This window comes from Dama dama, chromosome 28 (assembly GCF_033118175.1).
Source record: "Dama dama isolate Ldn47 chromosome 28, ASM3311817v1, whole genome shotgun sequence".
NCBI lineage: Eukaryota > Metazoa > Chordata > Mammalia > Artiodactyla > Cervidae > Dama > Dama dama.
In genome coordinates, this window is record NC_083708.1 from 51474894 (window position 1) to 51485333 (window position 10440).

General features: G+C 47.8%; 1 pseudogene; it reads right to left on the bottom strand.

The window, feature by feature from the left end:
* Positions 1-1905: 1905 nt before the first annotated feature.
* LOC133048246 (myb-related protein B-like) lies at positions 1906-3982 on the bottom strand (annotated as a pseudogene).
* Positions 3983-10440: the final 6458 nt, after the last annotated feature.

Below are 10440 nucleotides of genomic sequence, written 5' to 3' on the forward strand. Positions count from 1 at the left end.
GGCTGGTGATCTGTTTCACCCTTGATAGTATACTTGTTTCAGTGCTGTTCTTTCAGAACATCCCACCCTCGCCTTCTCCCACAGAGTCCAAAAGTCTGTTCTGTACATCTGTGTCTCTTTTTCTGTTTTGCATATAGGGTTATTGTTACCATCTTTTAAAATTCCATATATATGCGTTAGTACACTGTATTGGTCTTTATCTTTCTGGCTTACTTCACTCTGTATAATGGGCTCCAGTTTCATCCATCTCATTAGAACTGATTCAAATGAATTCTTTTTAATGGCTGAGTAATATTCCATGGTGTATATGTACCACAGCTTCCTTATCCATTCGTCTGCTGATGGGCATCTAGGTTGCTTCCATGTCCTGGCTTATTATAAACAGTGCTGCGATGAACATTGGAGTGCACGTGGCTCTATCAGATCTGGTTTCCTTGGTGTGTATGCCCAGGAGTGGGATTGCTGGGTCATATGGCAGTTCTATTTCCAGTTTTGTAAGGAATCTCCACACTGTTCTCCATAGTGGCTGTACTAGTTTGCATTCCCACCAACAGTGTAAGAGGGGTCCCTTTTCTCCACACCCTCTCCAGCATTTATTGCTTGTAGACTTTTAGATAGCAGCCATCCTGACTGGCATGTAATGGTACCTCCTTGTGGTTTTGATTTGCATTTCTCTGATAATGAGTGATGTTGAGCATCTTTTCATGTGTTTGTTAGCCATCTGTATGTCTTCTTTGGAGAAATGTCTGTTTAGTTCTTTGGCCCATTTTTTGATTGGGTCATTTATTTTTCTGGAATTGAGCTTCAGGAGTTGCTTGTATATTTTTGAGATTAATCCTTTGTCTGTTTCTTCATTTGCTATTATTTTCTCCCATTCTGAAGGCTGTCTTTTCATCTTGCTTATAGTTTCCTTTGTTGTGCAAAAGCTTTTAAGTTTCATTAGGTCCCATTTGTTTAGTTTTGCTTTTATTTCCAATATTCTGGGAGGTGGGTCATAGAGGATCCTGCTGTGATTTATGTCAGAGAGTGTTTTGCCTGTGTTCTCCTCTAGGAGTTTTATAGTTTCTGGTCTTACATTTAGATCTTTAATCCATTTTGAGTTTATTTTTGTGCATGGTGTTAGAAGGTGTTCTAGTTTCATTCTTTTACAAGTGGTTGACCAGTTTTCCCAGCACCACTTGTTAAAGAGGTTGTCTTTTTTCCATTGTATATCCTTGCCTCCTTTGTCGAAGATAAGGTGTCCATAGGTGCGTGGATTTATCTCTGGGCTTTCTATTCTGTTCCATTGATCTATGTTTCTGTCTTTGTGCCAGTACCACTCTGTCTTGATGACTGTGGCTTTGTAGTAGAGCCTGAAGTCAGGCAGGTTGATTCCTCCAGTTCCATTCTTCTTTCTCAAGATTGCTTTGGCTATTTGAGGTTTTTTGTATTTCCATACAAATTGTGAAATTATTTGTACTAGTTCTGTGATAAATACCATTGGTAGCTTGATAGGGATTGCATTGAATCTATAGATTGCTGGAGAAAGACAACTTTTATTCCTTCAAGAAAATGCACCAACAAGTTGCAAGAAGGAGCACACTGGCTAGGTAGGTCCCCTGCCCTAAGCAGGGGTCTGAGATGAGGGCAGGCCTGACCAGGGCTTGGGAGAAGCTGGGGGGCTCCCTGTGGCACTCGGGGAGGGCCAGGCCAGCTCAGAGGTGGGACTTTGTTCTGTTAAACCAGGAACTGCCCCCAGCTGCAGCCGGGCTCGGAGACAGGTCAGTAGGTGGGCCTGCCTGTCCCCACCTGAGCAGTCTGGGTGGGGCTCGTGGCGGTCTCTGAGTGTGATTCTCAAATTCACAGCCCAGAATCGGTCCCCTGGCCCCCTGTAAACATGAGAATAGGCTCGTGACTGCCAAGCCCCTAAGACAAGATGAGGATCTGAGACGTGTGGCTGGGCTTCAGGCGACCCAGGAGCTGCTGGGCTTTCTCCTGCATGAAGAGCTGGTCCCTGGTGACCCCGCAGGCCACTGTATTCCAGGCGCTGGTCATGGGGGCAGGGGGGGAAAGTGGCCCCGGGACTTCGGGGCCACTGGCTTCTCGGACTTGGCCTGCAGGAAGCCCTGGTTGAGCAGGCTGCTGTCCTCTCTGCTGCCCGACGGGGTGAGGCCCGAGGAGCCCGCTGCAAAGATGCTGGACGGCTTGGGAAGCATGGACATCATCAGCTTCATGTCCTCGTCCACAATGCCGAGAGCCAGGGACTTGCGGACTTTCTTGATGGGGCTTCGCCGCATCCCGGCCTTCCTCCTCTGCTTCTCGCGCCTCACTTCGTCCTCGATGATGAGCTCGATGCCGGCTTCAGAGCGCAGCATCTCCTTCAAGTCCTCCTCCAGGTGGGGGGGTCTGGGGAAGGGGCTTTAGTGGTCCCTATTTCTCGAGGGCGTTCTTGGACAGGGTCAGTGTGTGGGGAGTGTTGTCCATGGAGTACTTCTGATCCGGGGTAACAAACGCAGCGTGTTTCTGGGGCAGCAGCGTCTTGTCCCGGGGCAGCGGCGTGGTGACCACCACGTTCTGGCTGCACACGGGGGTGGACGTCAGCGAGCGGCTCTCCAGCTCGTGTGTCCCGCTGATTCCAGAAGTTCAAAAACTGGGAGGGCGAGAAGGGCAGGGTCTTGACGGGCGTGCTCTTCGGGGTGAGGCTGTTGCAGGAGTTCAGGAAGGACAGGCTGGCGCTGTTCTCCATGACGGGGGACAGGGCGACACGCCTCTTCTTCCGCCGCTTGAGCACGGAGGGCGGCGTGCCCACGCCCGAGCCCCCCACGTCAGTGCTGGGGGAGATGGGGATCAGCTCGCCCCGGCTGCCGCGGCTCAGGTCAGAGATGGTGTGGCCGTCCATGCGGTACTCGGTCACACTGGGTGCCGCGGCGGCGGCGGCTGGCCGGGGCGGCGCGGGCTGCTGCGGCTGCCAGGCTTGGGGCTGCCCTGGGCTCCCCACGAGACTGCCCTTGGCCGACGGCTCCTCGGGGAGGTCAGACTTACTCAGGTCACACCACGCATTGGGGTCCGACTCGATCAAGTCCAGGGCTTCCGAGAGGCCGGACTCCACAGCCGGGATGAGGAGGTTGGCAGCCTCCACCGCCCACTTGTAGGGCAGGCTGGTCTCCGGCGAGGAGCCTTCCTGGTCTTCATGCCTGGGGAAGTCCTCCAGGGGCTCCGGGGTCTGCACTCCGTCCAGCTCTGCGGGGACGGGCTCCTGCTCCTGGGCGGGGGCGGCTGCCGCGACCTCCTCGCTGCTCTCTTCTTCCTTCAGGGCAGGGAATGCCGGAGGCCAGCTGGTCACGACACTTCCCTCGCCTTCCGAGAAGGGGGCACGTCCATGTCCTCCAGCTCCAGCAGCAAGTACATGGGGGGCTTGCTGTCTCTGGACTCACTCGGGAAGCCTCCTGTGTCCACCTTCCTCTTGATAGTAGAGTTCCAGTGATTCTTCGCAGCATTGTCCGTCCTCCCCGGCAGCATCTTGGCGATCTCAGCCCAGCGGTTGCCCAGCACCTTGTGGACCTCACAGATGATGCGGTCCTCCTCCTCCGTCCAGCAGGACTTCTTCACCTCGGGGTTGAGGTGGCTGTGCCAGTGCTCACGGCACTGCTTGCCCGGCCGGCCTTTCAGGTGCTTGGCGATCAGCGTCCACTGCTTCGTGCCGCACTTCTTAACCAGCTCGATGACCTTCTGGTCCTCCTCTTTGGTCCATGGCCCTTTGATGAGGTCTGGATTCAAGACCCTCAGCCACCAGTACTGGCACTGCTGGTCGGTGCGGTTAGGAAAGTGGCTGGCCAGGAACTCCCAGTCTTGTTGCCCGAACTGCTTCACCAGGGCCCTCAGCTGCCCGTCCTCCTCCTGGGTCCATTTGACCTTGCACTTGCTGTCTCTGCTCAGGCATATCTGAATCTGTGTCCTAGTAGTGCAGATCATCCAGCTCCTCACCACGCGTTCGCCGCGACATCCCCCCGGCTCGGGCCACGCCGCGCTCGCCGGCCCGCCAGCCGAGCCCGGAGCGGGAGCCGGCCTGGGTCAGGGTGCGAGCTGCTCGGGCCGCTCCGGGCCCCGGGGCCGCGTGGAGAGGTGTCAGCGTGACCACAGGTCCGGCCGCTGCTCACGGGGACTCTTTCCTAGCCTTTTTGACAAAGATTATTTGGCTTCCCTTGTGACTCAGCTGGTAAAGAATCCACCTGCAATGTGGGAGACCTGGGTTCGATCCCTGGGTTGGGAAGATGCCCTGGAGAAGGGAAAGGCTACTCACTCCAGTATTCTGGCCTGGAGAATTCCATGGACTGTATAGTCCATGTGGTCGCAAAGACTCAGACATGACTGAGCGACTTTCACTTTCTTCATTGAGAGCAAGGGTTCTTAAAGTTGGATTATACACTCCTGGTGTATTCCTTGCTACATTTATCTTGGCCAGTAAAGGCTGGTTTGTTGTACTGGAATGCTGATTATCTGAAGACTTGGGGAAGTATTGTTGAAAATTTGGTGTCACATATATTTATAAGGGCATCAGAAAAATTCCAGTTCTTTGTATATCTTTTGTGTGCAGTATATGTGTGAGATTACCTAGAAAAAAGAAAATATGCAGTGTATACAGAAAATTTTGTATTTTTTGTACTCCAAGGCACAAGTGGTATTGGGTTGCTCTGTGGATGAATCGAGGTGGGGTCTGCCACGGTGCTGAAAATGTATGCTTGTGTCGTTCACGCCCATGGCTTCTGCAAATCTGTCAGACAGAGAAGCAGGGATGTGTGATAGTTTACTCAGTCAGTAGAGGTCCATACAGCTGTTTTATGAAAAATAAAATTCACCACTTTATAGAACATTGCTTCTTTCCCAAATTTAAGTATCAGTCAAGTAAAACTCAGCTCCATCAGTCAAATTAATTCAAATATGTGCTGAAATTGTGCTTTATTCAGTTTCCATTTAAAAAATATAAATTTGCTTCCTTCCATTTCCAACCAAAGTGAAGTCCCTTTTCACAAACAGCGTCAGTTATTACCTTTTATTATTTTTCTTGTCCTTCTATATCTTACTTAAATGTGCTGATTTATCTTAGGTATATATCTTGGTTTGGAACCTGGATCTGTGATGCCCGGTTGTGAACAGAAAGTACAAAGCATGATAAGGAAATTGAGAACAATACGAAATCATCATAGATTATGGTAATGAAGGCATTATTTCTAAACTTCCCACAATGAACTTGACAACAAAGAAGCTGAAAGCTCTCCCAACTACAGCCACTAAATCGACACCAAGCAGTATCAATCGGAAGAAGCTTTCGATGTACTTTGAAGCCAATTAAAAAGTATAAGCTTTTATTATTGCAGAAATGCAAACGAACCTAGATTTTGGAGCCTTTTATGTAAGAAACAATGAGTAATAACTTCACGAAATAATGATTCTTTCCATGCCAGTCACAAAAGCTGCATTTTTTATTTTCATGCATGTAAGATTGCTCTGTTTTCCCCGAACTCCAAGTTCAGAATTTCATCAGAATACATTTAAATATACATGTTCTCATTATTTATTCCCAGAACTTTGAACTTTTAAATTTTTGATTTTAGACTCCGGGTTTTTTGTTTGTTTGTTTTTCAGGGAATAAGAGTTTTCTTGATTAGCTTTTAACTTTTTAACTGTTTCTTTTCTTCTGTTCATCTTATCCTGGAATTCCTGTCATATATAGGTTGAATATTTATATATGTCTTTTCAGTTCAGTCTCTCAGTCGTGTCTGACTCATTGTGACCCCATGGACACCAGGCTTCCCTGTCCATCACCAACTCCTGGAGCTTACTCAAACTCATGTCCATTGAGTCGGTGATGCCATCCAACCATCTCATCCTCTGTCTTCCCCTACTCCTCCCACTTTCAATCTTTCCCAGCATCAAGGTCTTTTCCAATAAGTCAATTCTTTGCCTCAGGTGGCCAAAGTATTGGAGTTTCAGCTTCAGCATCAGTCCTTCCAATGAATATTCAGGACTGATCTCCTTTAGGATGGACTGGTTGGATCTCCTTGTAGTCCAAGGGACTCTCAAGAGTCTTCTCCAACACCACAGTTCAAAAGCATCAATCCTTCAGTGCTCAGCTTTCTTTACAGTCCAACTCTCACATCCATACATGACAACTGGAAAAACCATAACTTTATTAGATGGACCTTTGTTGGCAAAGTAATGTCTGCTTTCTAATATGCTGTCTAGGTTGGTAATAGCTTTTCTTCCAAGAAGCAAGCGTCTTTTAGTTTTCATGGCTGCAGTCACCATCTTCAGTGATTTTGGAGCCCAGAAAATAAAGTCTGTCACTGTTTCCATTGTGTCCCCACCTATTTGCCATGAAGCGATGGGGCTGGATGTCATGATCTTTGTTTTCTGAATGTTGAGCTTTAGGCTAACTTTTTTACTGTCCTCTTTCACTTTCATCAAGAGACTCTTTAGTTCTTTACTTTCTGCATAAGGGTGGTGTCATCTACATATCTGAGGTTATTGATATTTCTCCCAGTAATCTTGATTCCAGCTTGGGCTTCATCCAGCCTGGCATTTCATATGATGTACTCTGCATATTCATCTTTTAGGAATTGTCATTTGCATCTCTTAAGCTTTTCTTCTTCTTTAGGTGATTTTCCTAACTTTGTCTTCTACTTAAGATATTCAGGTCTCCTTAGACAACACTTTCCACTATTTTGGGGCTCTAAAACAATTTTTTTTCTTTATTTATGTTTTAGCAATATGCTATTTGATGTGTTCTGCTTCCAGAAATGGTGGGTATAGCTTCTTTGAATAATTGAAAAACAACTAAACCATTGTAAAACAAACACAAGAGTTGGAAAATGATGAACCAAAAAGTCTCGTTGAGGGCACTGTAGGATTCCCTGGTAAATAACACTCGTAAGACTGAGACATGAAGAGAAGGGAAGACCAGGGAGGTTATGTGTCAGACATTTGTTCCCGTCTTGCCCCCTCAATGCATTCACTGATTTGAAAGCGGTGGCTGAGGCTGGGAGGCTCTGCAGAGTTTCTAGCAGCTCATGGCAGTGGCAGGACAAACACTGGAACTGGGGCAACAGGAAGTACTAGTAGACCAGCACACTAGGCTTTCAGTTGGAAGTTTTACCCTTAGGAGCAAGAGTAAAAGAAACATGAACTAACTCTTGCAAGGCCTGCCCTTAGCTTAGTCGGGGAGTTTTTAATTTCCTCAGTTCTGTCTCATCACAACAAAAATTTGAAGCAATGGGTAGTTCAGAGACCCCTTGGTTGGACCTTAGAAGTAAATGATGTCCCATTGTCATTTTGTAATGACCTGGGCAGACCAAATCTCATAATGATTTAATGGAGCAGTTTTTTTTCTTTTCTTTTCTTTTTTTTAACCACCTTCTCTGCCTTCTCAGTCCACGTGGGAAGGCCTTCAATCATCCCGTGAATGTATCTATCATGACTAATAGGTATTTATACCCTCAAGAAACTGGCATCTGTGTGAAGTCCATCTGCCAGTCCTCTCCTGGGTAGGTCCCACGTCATTGGACAGACTGGGCCATCTGGGGTCTTTGAGCTCCTTGGGGGTTGTTTAACTGGCAAGTGGGACAAGAGGAGATCACTTGCCTTATAGTCGTTTGGAGGCCTGTTCCTTTGAAGGACCTTTCTAGTAATCTTTGGAGGGTCTTCTCCCCTAAATGAGTGATGGCATGTAAGTAGTTAATTAACTTCCACTGGAGGTTCCCAGGCAGAAAAAGGAGTCCCCGCTTTTGGAACCACACCATATGCCCTTGAAAGCCCTCACTTTTAGCTTTAAGAGTCTCACCTTCAGCATAGGAAGGAGTTTCTAGCAAATTAGTCTGTGGAACTAAGGTGGCAACCCCTATTAGGTCACTGTTCTGTAACGCTGTTCTCTTAGCTGCCTGGTCATCTGCTCGATTCCCTCATGCCACTTGTGAGCTCCCTCTTTGGTGTCCTTTACAATGGGAGACTGAAACCTCAGTGGGCAGATGGACTGCCTCCATGATCTTAAGGATTAGATCACCTTATTTGATTGGAGACCCTCGGGTGGTCAAGTGGTCTCTTTCTTTCCAAACAGCAGCATGTGCATGTAGCACCAGAAAGGCATACTTGGAGTCAGTATAAATGGCTACTCTTTTTCCTTTTCCCAGCTCTAAAGCTCAAGTCAGGGCTATGAGCTCAGCTAATTGGGCCGAAGTACCTCGTGGCAAAGGTTTAGCCTCTATGGTCTCAAAATTGCAGACTACTGCATATCCGGCTCTTCTTTTTCCATCGAAGACAAAGCTGCTTCCATCAGTGTACCAGATTTCCTCAGGACTGGTCAGAGGATCTTCTGACAATCCTTCTCGGGGTTTTGTTCAGTGGTCCAAGGTTTCTAGGCAAGATTGAAAGGGCAGAGAGCCCTCAGGGGAAGGCAGGTGGGTAGCTGGGTTAAGAACCTCACAAGGGCATGTAGTTATGCCTGGATTTTCCATCAGCACTACTTGATATCTGAAGAGTCTTTGATCAGATATCCATAAATTGCCTCTCCCACTCAGGAGCTGTTTCACTTGGTGGCTGGTAAAAATAGTTAGTTTGCCTCCAAGAGAGTGTTTTTAAAGCATCTTCCATCAGATCTGCAATAGCTACAAGATTTCAAAGGCACGGAAAGATCTCTTCTCGATAAGGGAGTTGGACACTCAGGGACCACTGGAAATTGATGGGAAAATATTTGTCCATCCCAGCAACAGAGAAGTGCTCATGTGAAACTTTTTGTTAATTGCTTTTCCTGTAGCAGCCAAAATGGTACAGTTTTGAACGGAGAAAGCTCTGGAGCAGGAGGTCAGGACAGAGTGGGTAGCCCCCTTTTCAACCAAGAAATTCTTGGACCTATCAGCCACATCCATTTGTACCCTTGGTTCCAGCCCTGTGATGGTTGTCTGTGACAGGCGGGCTGGCTGGAGTGGGCCTCTTCAGCCCTGTTGAACCATCATGAGGGAAGGCTTGGCGCTTGACTTTGAGGCTCTTGGGTTGCCAGGGCAGAGTGCTGTCCAATGTCCCAATTGATGGCATTTGTAGTAAGCTATTTTAGGAGCTTGTCATGGTTTGGACATTCTTTGGCTAAAAGTCCTGCCTGTTTATAGATTAGGCATTTGCCTGGTACCTTGTTCTTTAACACTCGGGGTTTGCCATAGGGCTTCCTTGGAGGGCAGCCAGCATCTGGGCATGCCTCATCTCTCCTTTTCTCCCTTTCCTGAACCTTGGCCTCCCTCTCCTGTTCTGTTATAAAAGGTATTGGTGGCTTTCTGGACCATCTCATCTAAAGAGGCAACAGGGTCCTGCTACTGTAGCTGTTGTAACTTTATCCTGATGTCTGATACACATTGGGACAGGAATTTGTCCTTTAAAATCACCTGTTCCTCATAAGAGTCTAAGTCCAGATTGGCAAACTTTTGGAGGGCCTCTTTTAGACTTTCCAGAAAGGCAATGTGGTTCTCGTTGGACTCTTGAGTTATTGCTGAGACCAGGCACGGTCCCACAACTAATAGGCATCCTTCTATTTCCATGGGTGGACTTCCCTAGGGGTGAGTCTTTCTGAAGCTTATCCTACCCAGTACTGTTGTAACCTGAGAGCCAGGCATCCCTGGGTCAGGGTGCAGATCCCCAGGCAAGCTGAGGCATGATGGCCTCCTGGAGATTGAATCCCTGGGCAGGTCGAGGCCTATCAACCTCCTGGGACCCTGGGCTGGTGGATCTCTGAGCAGGTTGAGGCATGGAAACCTCCCAGGGACCAGATACCTATGCAGGTCAAGGCAGGTTGACTTCCTGGGACCCCAGGACTGGAGTTGGGTGTCCCCAAGGACCAGTGCTGGATAGGATTAAGGGGTGTAATCTTAAGTCATTGCTGGTTTGTCCACTGTGGATGAGAATAAATACCATGGTGTAAAGCAACCCAAGCCTGTGCCCTAAGACTGGGAACCTAGTGAAGCAGCCATAAGCCTTATCCTCTTACTGCTCTGAGGGAATGTAAGTCATTGATTTTCTTCCCTAGTCCTCCATAAGAACAGGTTAGGGTATCTCCAATGGTAAACATTTCATTGTCATAGACCCACTTTAGGTAATAGGAGAAGTAATGACTAAGGAACAAGTTATCTGGTCCTGTTAGGGGCATTAAGAGTATTTTATTAATAGGCTGGATGGAGCAGTGTTGCCTACAAGGGGGCAGGGTCCTGGTTGTAGGAGCTAGTAAGTGACTTAAGAACAAATCGATAAGATGTTCCATAAAAGTGCAGTGGAAATTTGATCTGGGGGTATGATTGTAACTTTAGGAGAAGGGTAAGGGTTTGGGCCCAAACAGTCAGAGGGCTAATTCCCAAAGTGACAAACATTGTCCTGGAAGCCCAGTTGCCCTTGAAGGGATGCCACCATCAGATGGACTTCTAGCAGATA